The sequence below is a fragment of the Priapulus caudatus genome, unplaced genomic scaffold, assembly GCF_000485595.1.
Source record: "Priapulus caudatus unplaced genomic scaffold, Priapulus_caudatus-5.0.1 Scaffold46, whole genome shotgun sequence".
In the NCBI taxonomy this organism is placed as follows: domain Eukaryota; kingdom Metazoa; phylum Priapulida; class Priapulimorpha; order Priapulimorphida; family Priapulidae; genus Priapulus; species Priapulus caudatus.
This window is the reverse complement of record NW_014577107.1, coordinates 11,765-26,833: the sequence shown is the minus strand read 5'-3', so window position 1 is coordinate 26,833 and position 15,069 is coordinate 11,765.

The window sequence follows — 15,069 nt, the reverse complement described above, 5'->3', positions numbered from 1 at the left end:
TCCACGATCCATGCCGTCAACCAAGGTGTGAAGGCTGAACAGCACCATGAGACCACATGGATAGGTGCGATGACTGCGTCTGTGAGTGACGAGATGGGAAATGACGACCAGCCTGAATTAGATCAGCTCTGCAAGGACATCAAGCAAGCCCAGAAAACAGACCCCGCCATTTCACATGTCCTGAATGCATTGCATAATGGAAAGCAACCAACGAAACAAGAGAGGAAACGTCTACCCAAAGAGGCTGTCAAAATTCTTCGGGAATGGAAGAACCTGACGATAGATGATGATGGACTCCTTCGGCGAAAGACTGCCACCTACAACCAACTCGTCCTGCCGGCTCAATATAAACAACTTGTTTACACAGAGCTTCACAACCATATGGGACATTTGGGCCCAGACAAAGTCGTCCACCTGGCCCGTGAAAGGTTCTACTGGTCAAACATGGAAACCGACATCACCAATTACATCACCCAACGGTGTCCCTGTCTAAAGCAGAAGAAACCACAAAGAGTGATCAGAGCTCCCCTGGTCCCTATCTCAACCACACAACCCTTTGAGCTGGTATCCATCGATTTCGTCCACTTAGAGCGTAGTAAAGGAGGGTACGAGTATATTCTTGTGGTGGTGGACCACTTCACCCGGTTCGCCCAGGCCTACCCGACAAGAAACAAGAGTGGACGAACAGCGGCTGATATCATCTTCAACAACTACTGCTTGAAGTACGGCTTCCCCCAACGACTCCACCATGACCAAGGCAGGGAGTTTGAGAACCACCTGTTCCGACGTCTACAAGAACACTCAGGCATTTCACATTCCCGGACAACCCCATATCACCCTCAGGGAAATGGCCAGGTTGAAAGGTTCAACCGCACCTTGTTGGGAATGTTGCGGACCCTTGCGGAAGAACAGAAAAGTGATTGGAGGGCTTCGGTTGACAAGATGGTACATGCCTACAATTGTACTAGGAATGAATCAACTGGATACTCACCATTCTACTTACTGTTTGGCCGGCATCCACGCCTCCCCATAGACCTTGCCTTCGGACTGGATCGGGAACAGGACACACCAACTCAAACTCGAGAGGATTATGTCTTACGCTGGAAGCAGCAGATGGAACAAGCGTATGACATTGCCACCAAGAACATGGGTCAAACAGCAGACCGAAGGAAACAAATGTATGACAAAAGGGCGAAAACTGCAGCAGTGTCGCCTGGACCCGGTTCCACAGTCGTGGATTATTCTTGGAAAATTTATAATTGGAAAATTCTTTAACTCAGAGTTAAAAGTTAACTCAGAGTTAAATTCCGTTCCACAGTCGTGGATTAACTTTAACTCTGAGTTAAATATGTCTAACTTTGAGTTAAAATTTAACTCTGGTATGAACCTAGATTAAACTCTTAACTCAGGGTTAAAAATCAAGTTACATTCGATCTATGATTCGATTTAGTTATAGATAGTCTTTGGTATAATCCTTTAGACTAGTTTCTACGAGGTTAGTTTAGCTCTAGGGTACTAGTACTAGAGCTAATTAGTTTATCTAGTACTGCCCCGTGTCCGATCCCCCGCTGCCGCTGGAACATAGGTGTTTGTTTACGTTTGGTGTACATTGGTCGGCCATTGATGGCGTACCAACGCTGATCCAGGCATCCGTACTTCTACCATGTTCGTGCGTCTATCATGCGTCTATCGTCTATGCGTCTATCATGCGTCTATCATGCGTCTATCATGCGTCTATCATGCGTCTATCATGCGTCTATCGTCTATGCGTCTATCATGCGTCTATCGTGTTCATCTGTTCTAACTACGTGGAATTATGGGATACTAACTCTGAGTTAAAACATTTAACTCTGAGTTACTTAACTCAGGATTTAATCCATGTTTATGAAACCCAAATTTAACTCGGAGTTTAATAATTCAGAGTTAGTGAGTTTAACTCAGAGTTAGTCTTAACTCAGGGTTAAAGTTAATCCACGACTGTGGAACCGGGTACTGGAGATCGTGTTCTGGTCCGAAATATGCAACGAACCGAGGGACCAGCTAAGCTGAAAGCATACTGGGAGGACCGAGTATATCGTGTGGTAAAACAGATGGGAGACGACTTGCCTGTGTACGAAGTGAGACCAGAAAGTGGTCCAGGGAAAGAGCGAGTCCTCCATCGGAACATGTTGCTCCCTTGTGATCTCCTCGAAAACCGTGAAACCAAGCCGGAAGTGGAGAAAGATCAAGATAGCCCACGCCAAGACCCACGATTCACGAAAAACTCTCAGCAGCGTCGAAGACACGTCCTTAGGGAAGACACGCGCCCGGCAGAGCAAGATGTGGACGAGAGCGATGAAGAAATAGAATTCGTCACTGTCCAACCTGAGCCCGAGGTGCAGCATGAAAGCCCCCAGTTTCGCCCTGAGATCAGCGTCCCTTGTGAAGATGACCCCACACAACCCATGCCCCATGTTGGAAGGCAAAACCAAAATGACCTGCCTCTACCTGATGCTCCAGAAGTCTTAGGGGAAGTAGAATGCCCTATACCAGAGCAAGAAGTACAGTTAGATGGTCATGATGATGGCATGAATGATGCTCTAGCTTTTGAAGCACGACCACAGCGAACCAGACGTCGACCCTCCCGTTTCACATATGACCAAGTTGGGCAACCATCCCTTCACCCCCTGCAAGGAGATGTGAGGACAATCCACCAAACCCCTGAGTTTGATCATCCTTCTTCACCCTATTTTACACCTCGACAATTAGTACCTCTAAATAACTCTTACCATATGCCTTACCAACCTCCCCCAAGGTCACCCTATACAAATGCCCACGCTAACTTCCCACCTTACTCTCATCACCAAGTCACCCAGCCACCAGGTGCACAGATGCATCCATGGCCGTTCGCGATGGGACCTCCGTACACACCCAGACATGGAGGACCCCAGATGTGGCCGCCGGCAAGTGATGGACGTGGAGCGTGGCCGTCTTTCAACGCTGGACAACAGGTTTTGGCTCAGAATTAAGTAAAATTATGGACTATATATGTAGGTCTTGAATAGCTTGATTTGAGCCAGGGAAAACAATCATAACTGTTTTATTTACTTGCTTTCTGCACGATTATGATTCAAAATCTTGGCGGAGAATTCAATGTAGGAGTGAGAGTTGGGAAAAAAATTCACGGCGCCGTGTAACAGGGAAGCTGGTGGGTAAACAGGGTAATGACACCCTGAATAACGCTTGTTGATTTGGTTAAAGTACAATGCACCACCAGCATCCACATGAGGAACTTCACTCAGAGGAATTGCCACGAGTCTATCCTTCTCGTCATATGATGATGTTAAATTTTGTTACAATTTAAGGTCTTTCTGACTGCGAATGTGATCGTTAAAGGACTGCGCACCCATTAATGTCTCCATTCGTCAATATTGTACAACAGTTTAAATTAATGAAAGGATAGGACTGATCAAATGAAGCATGTAAATAGAGTTTTGGGCCCATTCTGAAAAGACGATTTGCGTTGTGTTGTTTGAATGTCGAGGACGACATCTTTTCTGGTGGGGAAGAGTGTAATCCTGATCAGACAGACTTGTTTGTTTTGTCTGTTTGATTATGACCCCCCCCATTTTGTTTTATTCAATGCACTACTATTTGAGCATACATGTACCAAAATATAGCCCCTCACAAGTATCTAGCTAAATTTGCACCTCTTGAGGAGCTTCAACCCACCCCCTTGGAAAATGGAAGAGTCCAGAGACTCGAGATGAGAGAACAATGAGTAGGGTGTGATTGTGCACCCGTGTGCCATTCCACGTGCTGACGCCATTTTCACAACCAACTAATTGTGTTCCTCTCATCTTTTATCATTTTAGCCCACTGTACCCGTATAGAGGGGTTACAATTTACGATAAAGACGTTTTAATGTTACAACGTTACACATCCACGGTCTGTCACCACAGCCAGATTTTTAGTGTACCGCTTCATTCGCTGGGCAGCGCCACCATTCAATTGCATTTCACAATTTTGGCGTTTCGTCCAGTCTGTGTTACTGTATCCATTAGTAGTAGGTCTCAGGAGAGAGATAGTGATCCGCTAGATGGCGCATTATTAGTATAAATAAGATGTGGATATAGAAATCAGTTAACCCTAACCCTAGAAATCGGATCACCCAATCAGAGCCGTCCCCTAGCGGATCACTATCTCTCCCTTGTGCAAAATTCATCCGTTAGTCTGGATTATTGCACCAGGGAGAATAACGTTAATGATTACCACTCCTGATTGTAACGGCCGCTAGAGGGCCTACTCAACAGAGCGTTAACCCCTTACTATATGAAAGTGGGTGGCTGCTGACTGAGCCAGACCGGCCAATGCGTGAGCAGGTCGCAGTGACTGTGATTAGGTCGTCCAATCAGCGAGCAGGCTTTTGCCTGACGTCATTTCTCAAGTTATTCAAGTTGAATTTATAACTGCAATTAGTGCACGCTTCTGCCAAAGCCATTAACTAGATTGTTTCCATTCATCAGGTGTTCGCCCGGGGCAAAGTTTTGCCGTATTTACTTCTGTGCGCTCGATTGCTCGCCGCTAATCCGATTCCCTGCCATAAGTCAAACACCGTTTTCGGTCGATCGATAATGAGGCTCGCGAACCGCTGGCGCGGCGCTCGCTTACCGACGTTAGTGTAGCCGTGCGGAACATAACGACTGTATTATACAGGTTACAGGGAGAAATACTCATTTTACATACCAGGGTATTTGGTTATGTTGGTTCGAATCCCATCTGTTTATTTTTTATTTATTATATTTTTTTGTTTTTCTGTTTAGGGTTAGGGTTAGATTAGGATTAGGGTTAGGGTTAGGGTTAGGGTTCACAATGGGTATTATGGACCCGAGCAATCCCGAAGTTGCGCCCTACTACCGTTCGGCGATTTCTGGAAAAATGAGTATTTCTCCCCGGTACACGATCCCTTAGTCTGTGGGCTTACTGTTGTACGCCACCTATAACATAGGGAAGAATTTAGCGCCTTCTGATTGGGTGGAATTTGGCAAGATGTCAACCTCCATGACTTGTAGGTACCACGCTGGGGAATGAGCCAATGAGCGCTGGGACAGGGTAAGAATGAGATCGTATTTCAGTGTATGCGTGCTCTTGAATTTTGTATTTCTCATTAGAAAGGGTTAGCACTCTTTGCAATTGTTAATTTCAGAAACTAAAATCTTTTCTGAATCCGACAGTGTAAACGGCTCGTCCGAGGTGCGTTGCTGGTGCGGCCGGGGAATATTCAAAGGAAGCCTATTTTTTGTGTGCAAATTCACATTGCAAATTGGCCATTTCTAGTGTGTGCTGGCAAATTGTTGTTTACAAGAAAAATTATGGAAGAATTTTTTAAATAACATATATGGTGTCACTTGCGACGTGAATTCAGAGGATGGCATTTTGATTTGTTAAAAAAACTTTTGCTGATTTATGGGAATTTTTTCGTAAGTATGGCCGCATAAAAACTACTTGCATCGTATCTGGTGTCTGACCATGCACATCATGTACTGAGACGAGTGCCTAAGCTCCCCCGAACCCCCCGAAAAGCTACAGAAAACAACTACACCCCCCCCCCCGAAATGACCCTTGAAAACAACTGCACCCCCGAAAAGCTATAGTTCTAGAGCTTGCCCGGCTGCAACAATGCTGTGGCCGGCCACTTGCACTACTCTGTCGGTGTGTTCTAAAACTTACTTCCTAACTCTAAGTGAGATTACCAGTTAACTAATTACCCGTAGCACAAATGCGTGACGAGAATGCATGCATATAGGCGAACTTGTTGCGATGGTTATCGAGTACGCTGTGGCTATATGCCCGGCAGCCGGGCACGGTCGTCGATTTCCTAAATGCCCGGCAGTTCCTAACTCTAACCCTATCCCTAACCTTAACCCTAACCCTAACCCTAACCCTAACCTTAACCCTAACCCTTGTTTACTTGAGATGACGCTGAAAATTAAAAACTGCCGGGCATTTAGTAAATCGAAGACCGTGCCCGGTAGCCGTCAGATATATGCCGGCTGCCGGGCATATAGCCACTCTGTTCCTGTTTTACTAAGTACTTTTACAGACTGACTGGCTGGTTGCTGGAGGTGCGTGCGGCCACTGCGAACTCGTACTTCTTCCCCTGTACATGGTGGCATGCTGTGAACTTGACAGTCTTGCAAGGGACCTCTTTTCGCTGCTGCCTTTGCCTTGTTTTCTCACGTGAGATCGGCACCACAGGTAAGACTGTGGGCGGCATGGTCTTTGATAGACTGGTTTCATAGCTAAGCGACCTTTCTTCGATTCTACAGCCGGTTGTATCTCAGGTTGGCACTGCCCTTGCTTTGCACCAGGTGGCGACTTATGCAGTGCTCTTATGAAGAGGACAGAGAAGGTTACAGCAATCTAACGACGGTCGAACGGTTGCCGGCGTCGATCGCCTCCATCCTGCTGTTGCATTCGTATTGCGTGGCAGCGGAGTCGAAAGTGCTCTTCAACAGTTGTTTCCTAGAGCACTTGTCCCGAGCTTCTTCGGAGGCTGCGTCGGCCTCGGCGGTGACCCTTGCATGCACTGCGTGACCTTCGACGAGCAGATGTTGCTTGTTTTTCAAGCGATTTGCGATTGGTTTGCCTGCTCTGTCTTCAGCGATTTCCGGCATAGCCAAAATGCTGCTGGGGGATCAATGTGAATTAGTATCAGCAGAGCTGTCTGTTACACAGGTTTTCAGTGAAAAAAATCTGTTCTACGTCATTTGTGCTGCTTTAAGTGCCGACAAGCATTGCCCTGTACGAAACACACAGGTTGTGGATTCCAGTAGCTGAAGTGGGGGTCTACACTTTTTCTCTGATAAGAAATGCCACGACTGCTAATTGCCTGTTTACTATGGAATGTTACTACGAGCTGCCACCTGCTGATAGGGACAGACTGACGCCACGTTCTTTTTAGTATGAGCAATTAACTATTAAAAATATAAGAAAACATGGGGTTGGGGAATTTATTCTTAAAAATCAGGGGTCAAAAGGTCAAAGTTAAAACTGTTAAATTCTAATTGAGAGGTGTCTACTACACCGTTGTGATGGAAACTGATAGTTGATATGGCCTTCTGCTTTGTTACATTGCAGTTCGAACGTCGACGAATTTCGAGGTTTTCGCCGGCCGGTGACCGAACAGTGAGGGGACGTCGTGACACGGATTCATTGATATATGACACGTGACCACTATTAAATAACTACTGGTTCATTACCCTGTTAGGTTAGAGGATGTGACACGTCATCGGCCGACCAATCGGAGTGCCCGCAGCTCGTGCACTAAAGCTGACACGATGTTTTGTGGTTGCATTATTTAGGCTGGCTATCGTGTGTGTCAATTACATGTACATGGAGATGGGTGGATGGTTACTGGTAATTTAAAACGCTTTTAATGTATGGACCCCATTCGACTGCGCGACTGTTTTTCAGGCACAATGTGGTGTCGGTTAGTAAATTCGCGATATTTTTTTAAAACACCGGACAACATATGTCATAACTCTAATGGTGCACAGCTGAAGTACATGGCTACCTAGCTTTAATATTGCCACTCGGCCGAAAACGGTCGAAACACTATTGTAGTCACTGAATAATTTCGGCTGCCAGACAACTGTGCGCTGTAGCTTGCGTGTTATGTGCGCCGTGTAATTGTGTGTAAAACAGGAATAAAATGAGAGTAGAGGGATGTAGTTTACAAACTGCCGTTTCACCGTATATTATATACTTACTAAACCACGTACAAATCACACAGGGTAAACTAAAGGTTGCGCACTACACACTAAACCTAGCAACAAACGAGGGTGAGAACGAGAGCCCCGTGTATCCTGTGCGGCCTGTTTTATACTTTCCGTTGTAAAGTGAGCCGTGAAGCCCTTGCTAAATAAGTTCCAACCAATCACTGCTGGCCACATGGACGGCATAGGGTTTGGGATTATCGGCTATGGTCAGTTTTTAGAGTGTTGTGGAGTGGACGGCCAATGGCGAGTAAGGAGTGTAAAAGGTGTTTACGCCCCCTCGGCCACGTAGGTGACCGATGTGGGTATGACGTAGGGCGGACGATAGGTTACGGTAATGGAGCGTTAGCGGCCATGTAGAAATAACTTCTGTCGGCTAATGTGTGTATTTAAGATGTTACTTGCCGAAAGCTGACGAGTACTAATGGGCAGTAATGCGGCTAATGTGTGTATCTAGTTTGTAACAGAGCTAAGCATAACTACGTGTTCTATTCAGCGTGGAACTAATTTTAACAACTGTTTATGTGTCCCGCAGATAAATCGGGATTTTAGCCAGCTGCTGTGGTGTACGATTAGCCCGGGTGTGTACTGGTGTGTTGATGCGGCTGGTAGTGGTGGGATGCCATTAGCGTTGCTACATTTCCCCCCGCGCCGGAGAAAGACGATGACCCATCGTCAATGCAGTTCCGGCTGCTCTAGTAAAGTGGGGTGTAAAATTCCATGTGTGGAGAGCAACGGTAATGTCATTTGCCGCATTTATAGACAATGGTATTACTTTTGTCAAATATGATGTGACTCTAGAAAAGTGATGACTGAAGAGGTAGCATAGGTAAGTAAAAGATGTAGCCGTCAGCAGTGATTAGGGGAATGTAAGAAATGCCCTGGACTTTAGAACAGTAAAAATTTGCAAACAAGATGACCATCAGAATAAGAAAAGCAAGGAAACATAATAATAATAATAATAATAATAATAATAATACTGTGCAGTAACCACAATAGGATGCAAAGCAGAAATACAAGAAAAGTTAGCGCGGACTATATTGATACGGCAAAACAAAATTGAAACGCAGGTGAAGGCAAAAGTTATGGTAACAGCAGTGAAAAGTGCCGTATAAGCAATAAATTAAACTGTAATAAATACCGTATAACGTATACGTAATAAATCCGGATCAAAGCACGAGAAAATACGGCAGTGCAAACACAATATATAACCATAGGCAATGCATAAATATTACATGACATATAAAATAAATAAGCAATAACTGGACAATAGATAAGCAATAATTGAGCACTTAACAGGTAATAAATACGTAAACAAATAGGCAAAACAGGAAGGCATGATTCTGGGCGCTTTATGGAAAGAAGGGCTGGCAAAGAGTAGGTAGAAGAGTAGGAGAAAACGAAACTCAGGGCCGAAAGGGAAAGTTGCGAGGAAGAATTAGCAATAAACAGAGTAATATGGAAGGCGAAAGAAGAGAGTAGAATAGCAGTAACGGATTAACGTTATGTTGAGGAGGCTAACGGCATTGATGGCGAGCCGACGGGTCGGGGACGAATCACGTCGTCTTTAGGTCCTGGCGTCCTGGTGTCCTGGCGTCCTGGCGTCCTGGCGTCCTGGTGTCCTGGTGTCCTGGCGTCCTGGCGTCCTGGTGTCCTGGCGTCCTGGTGTCCTTATTCGTGGTTTGGTGTTGTGGCTGCAGAAGGAAGGTACGTTATTGTGTCCTGTAGGGCCTCGCGGGCAAAGTGTGGCTCGCTCCGGGCTATGGACAGCTCGTGCTGCAGTCACGATTTAACGGCTAATGCTCCGTTAAACACTATCGTCATATCGTGGATGCGAGAGTGTGAATACTGCAGTTCAATCTCAAGGTGCTTTTTCGCATGGAGAACCTGGTCGAAGTCGGTCCGGGCGTGGTCCAGGTTTGTCTGCAGCGACTGTGCGTGCCTGGCTATGGCGGTCAGCAAGTTGGTGGTCATGTGCAGCTGGCGGTCAGCAATCCTCTCGACCTCTGCGCATGCACCGTTGGCACGCGCAAGCGCCATCTCCAGTGCAATGATGTCCTTCTGGTGTTTCTTCTTAAGGTGAGTCAGCTGGTTGTCAAGCCTGGTTCCCAGGACAGGGTTTCGGCTGTATGGTCTGGATCTGGTGCTCAAAATTAGGATGCGAGGCAAAAACCTCTCGTTCGGCGTTGAAGGTCGCAATGGATGCTGCCCGAATATGTCATGGCAGTGGATGGGGCGTCCTCGTCCTAATCCCACGGCCAGTCGAGTAGTTGCAGTGCGGACACCTCTAGCAAATGTCTCGTCTTCCATTGCTGGTGTTTCAATGTGGATGGGGCGTCCTGGTGGTGAGGGTATATCGTGGGCGCTTTACAGATGAAGGGGATGAGAAGGAACCGGTTAGTACAATGAAGTATGAAGCGTGAAGAGCTGGATCAAAAAATAATTTGACCGGCTGGCCCGGATGGGTCGTAATTTGTATGGATATGATTGACGGGGTTAAAAAATAAAAGTGATACATGCTTGCTGCACGTGCAATGCTAGGGCCTCTAATTCTACTGCTGCATGCCCTTAAACCTAGTACTATGTCCAAGGCGTTGTCTATCGCTATGCGTGACGACGATTCGTGCTACTGTAAAATATAATTATAATAATTACGCACGCATAAATAGACACACATATACAGGGTAACTACTTCCTCGAGGAAACAAACAATCTTGCCGGTTTAATCAATACAATAACAGAGATGCAATAATACACGATTCTACGCGCGGTCGACCATAAATTAGACTCGTAGAAGCTGTTCGGATGACATGCACCAACCCATCAGGGTGTGCTTGTGCCTCGACCAGTGACTCCACGTTAGCTGCTGTTGGTGCTAGCCCCACCAGCTGCAGTGGGATCCCGGCCCGAGCCTCATCGTTGCCAACCCCGTAAGACTGACGATGGCAGAAGCAGCGGCGGAGAAACTGTCAGTTGGGTGCTGTCGTTTAAAGTCTGCATGTTACAACCGCTATGGCTATTATGATAATGAGTATGGATCCCATTGATCCATACACAGCCGAGCGGTGAGCGCGGAACTGTGTAACGTGGTTTGGATTGGGAGGCAACAAAGGTTCACTGGCGCTGACTGCAGTGGCAAGTCTATCAAAAGCAACGTCCAAATCAGTCTGGCGGTACATGGCGCTTGGAACTAATGTGTGAATGGTAGGCAGGAGTGCCCTCCAAGCAAACTGCAAGGGAAAGCGTTAAGTGTATTTGCTGTGAGATTGTCGTGTGTTTAATCAATTTTCTGCTTCTGCCAGAAGGTTGCAAGCGGAAGAAGGTCGTCTTCCTCCCATTGTGAGGGCACGGCTTGTGATTCTTCATCGTCGTCGAAGTCTTCGTCCGTAAATGAAGCTGGTTTTACCAGGTGTGCTGCTCGTGGGGGTTGAACTCGTGTGCCGCCAGCCTGTTCAACCGGTGCTGCAGCGTCAGTTACCACGCCGTCCCAGGCTCCTTGCAGGAAGGCGGGGCGCAAACTGTCAACATGCACTTCATACGTGCGAGCAGTGTAGACATGCTTAATCCTAAATTTGACTGGCGACAGTTGTTGAACAATGATGAAATACGGTTTCCAATATTTGGCGAACTTACGAGAAGCCCCAATGGGTACGACTGGGGAAAAGCTGCTCTTTGGCACGTTGATCATACAACTCCTTGTTACGCCTTCGAGCTCGCTGAGTGCTCTCTCGAATAGTTGTGCATGCCTGATGTAACCACTGATCTCTATAATATAATCTGGATAGCGCTTAGCCTATCCGCGCTTAACATGAAAGTGACGCCACAGCGCCATCTTCCAACCACTCCCAAAAGCTGAATCTGCCGGTCTGTGCCCCACAACATTTCAAATGAAAAATAAGAAAACGCCACTTATTCTCTTATTCAAATTAGCATGAAAAAAACTTTGATCCATACTTAACAGATTATATAAATATGGATATGTATATAGATACATGTATGCAGCTAAATTAAAGAGAAATATACGATATAATCATTTTTCACGTGACGTCACGAGTCACGTGCTAGCTAGTCGCAGCCTATTCTACCAATTATAATAATTCTTGTTACCATTCGTATGAAAACAAACTTTGATGAATGAACACAACTTGATTGAACTACATGAAAGATTAAATATATATATTTATAAGGCATATAGGTAAATATAGCATATAGGTATAGCATATAGCATATAACATACATAGGCCTACATATAGCATATATGATAGATGAAACATTATATATATATATTTATAACTTATTAGTCTTATAAATATAAGAGCCAAGGCATATATAATAGCCATTATTATAGGTAAATATAGCATATACTATTACTAGTATAGCATATAGCATGCATAGGCCTACATGATATAGCATATATGATATAGTAATTAGCATATACTATATAGCATATATATACTCGCGTATAGCATATACCCAGACAGCACAACAGCATCAGGCCAATATTGGGCCAATATCGGTTAATCTTCGCACCAATATTGGCCCGATTGGTTGCCAATATTGGCTCGATTGGTTGCCAATATTGGCCCGATTGGTTGCCAAAAATTGGCCCGATTGGTTGCCAATATTATATTGACCCGACATTGCCAATATTGGCCCGACTCCCGGCTTGCACCTTGGCTTTAACTTTCCTTGAATGTCAGTGTGGGCTGGGCATATTTGAATGAAAAAGATTGTACAATTATTCTGGTTTCAATAAAAATTTATTAAAAAGTTGAAAATGCATAACAAAACAAGAAAATATATTTAATTTGCTCAGTGTGGCTAGCAGTAGCAAGTAGTTCAATAAGATATATCCCATTGATCCACAACAATCTTGATATTTTATTGAACTACCCAGTAGAAAATGAAATCCATACAAAATAAATGCAATTTAGTATTACAGTCGCGCGTTTTGTGGCCCTGGGTAGTTCAACAAAATATCACCGACCGCGAAATTAAATATACCCGCGAAATTGTTCATCATGTCTGAATTCGGGAAAATATCTGTACGCGAAAAATATGGTGTATATAGTATGTTCCCTCTTGCGTGATCCCCGTTAAATGTGTAATGCCGCAATAGCTCCTCCGGTCGTTCTAAGTTTCGATCACTGGATTGTGACTTCGACTTAACTGCCACGTCGTGTGTGGTGCAAAGGAGGAAGACATAGATTCGACAACGGAGATGAATTACTTTATGCATCAGCCATCCAACCAACGCGTTTAATCAAAGAAGAAACATCAGACTAAATACACTTACATAGGTGCGCGGATCGGCTCTATAATATAGGTGGACTCATGACACAATAGAACGTGACACAGTAAGGATCTGGCTCAATGCACGGGCGATCGAGATGAGTCGCGAGGAAAACCAAGCAAAATCGTGAAGGAAATCCACTGAAATCTTAACTAACGTTGCGACTAAAATCCGCCAAAACCTTAGCTAAAGTCGCGACTGAAATCCATTTGAAACCTCGTTAAGAACTGGGAACTTGGGTGGCATAGGCCTGGTTGCTAAACGCCCCGAGACGTGAGAATGCTCTGTGGTCAGCAGAACGAATCATCAGGAGCCTGGGTTGACCCTCCACCGTCTACCGCCGTCCGGTGGAGGTCGACGACGGGACGCTCAGCCAGTCGCACAGTGAGTATCACACGCACACAGCAAAATTACAATGTGGGGTAGCTATTATTCAGAGTCAAACACTTCTCAGGTCAGTTATTTACAAGTCAAAACCAAAGACAAAAGGTCCAATGAGTCATTTTAAATGCAAATTTTAATGGTGTTGTACAAATCAGAATGGATTATGCTGGCGGCAGATGAAAGAAAATACTATAGACAGTGTAAATACATTGAAATCAGAAATTTCACCAGGTGATGACTCACATTATTTTGCATTTTGCTAAAAACAATACCCAGCGACTTGCGCCTCGAAATACCCAGCATAGGTCACAAATATACAATAGTCATATGCATGCAGAAACTGTTAGTGGGAAGAACAATGCACTATTAGTGTAAGTTGAGCGTACACCCTATCATGGCGTATGGAGGTAGTGGGCGTCACATAAACGTTACGAGACTGGCTGCGGCGATGCAGCTCCCTTGTACAGCATGCATGTACATCATGTTGCACCGTTACGTACATGCGCATCATTTAGGTGTGAATATAACGCATGTGCACACATATACGCAATAAGCATTATCGCATAGCACACATATTCCACAATACTAACTTCGTACGCGCGAAACCGAGAAACTTAGGGAGTCGCGCACGACAATCTATTTACTACCAGTACCAAAGTTTTAATGTTTCTCTACTCTTTTTCACATATTATTGCCGACAATTTCCTGTAAATGCCGTCCAAATGCTCATCTGCAATTAACACACGCTGGCTGCCGAACGCTAGCTGCTGCACACTGACACATAAATATATATTGAAACGCTCCAAGTGCCTGTGCCTGTGGCTGTGGGCTGGTTCGCCACACAAAACAACAAAATTACAATACACGGCTGTAGCCTGTACTGCGCTAGCGTTATGAAATGCTCAATTTCTTAATTAATTTTCCAAACTATTAAACATATAAAATGCATAGACATAGCGGTCATTCAACTACAAATACTGTAGTTACATTACACAATAATATAGTAGGTTCAAAGGTGGTTCAAAGTGACATTTGACTAAGTACTAGTAGTAGTAGTAGTAGTACGCCATCGCTGGCAGGATTTTCCACAGAAAAAGTTGAAGTTGGTCATATGATAATGCTGCTTTTATCATAAATTTGCCATTTTTAATTCAAACTTACAAATGAAATGTCCTTCCACATCCCTTAAACTGTCTGTTAGTGCAGTTGATGGCTGCACAGGATGGCATTCTCTACTCTAACAAATAAATTTGAAATGTATTTCTCGAGACGGTAAAGTTGCTTGAAGTAGAGATTGCTAGCAGTAGACTAGTCCGCGCTTGACAGTTCCACTCGCGTTAAGTGAGCGCGCCGCGCGCGTCAGTGTAACGCGAGTGGAACTGTCGAACGCGGACCAGTCTATGCTAGTAGTCGCTCGCAGCTAGATCGGATCCCTATACTTTGCGAGTGAAAAGATGGCGGACGTGTAGCGTCAATGACACGTAGCCAATGTCCTATCTAGATTATATTATAGAGATCAGTGGATGTAACCTGTCTAATGCAATGGAGACGGGGTCGGTTGCGTAATTGACGTGACGTGGCTGTAGCAACGTATCAAGCGGTAGGACAGCATCGTATCCGTACGTGAGGAAGAAT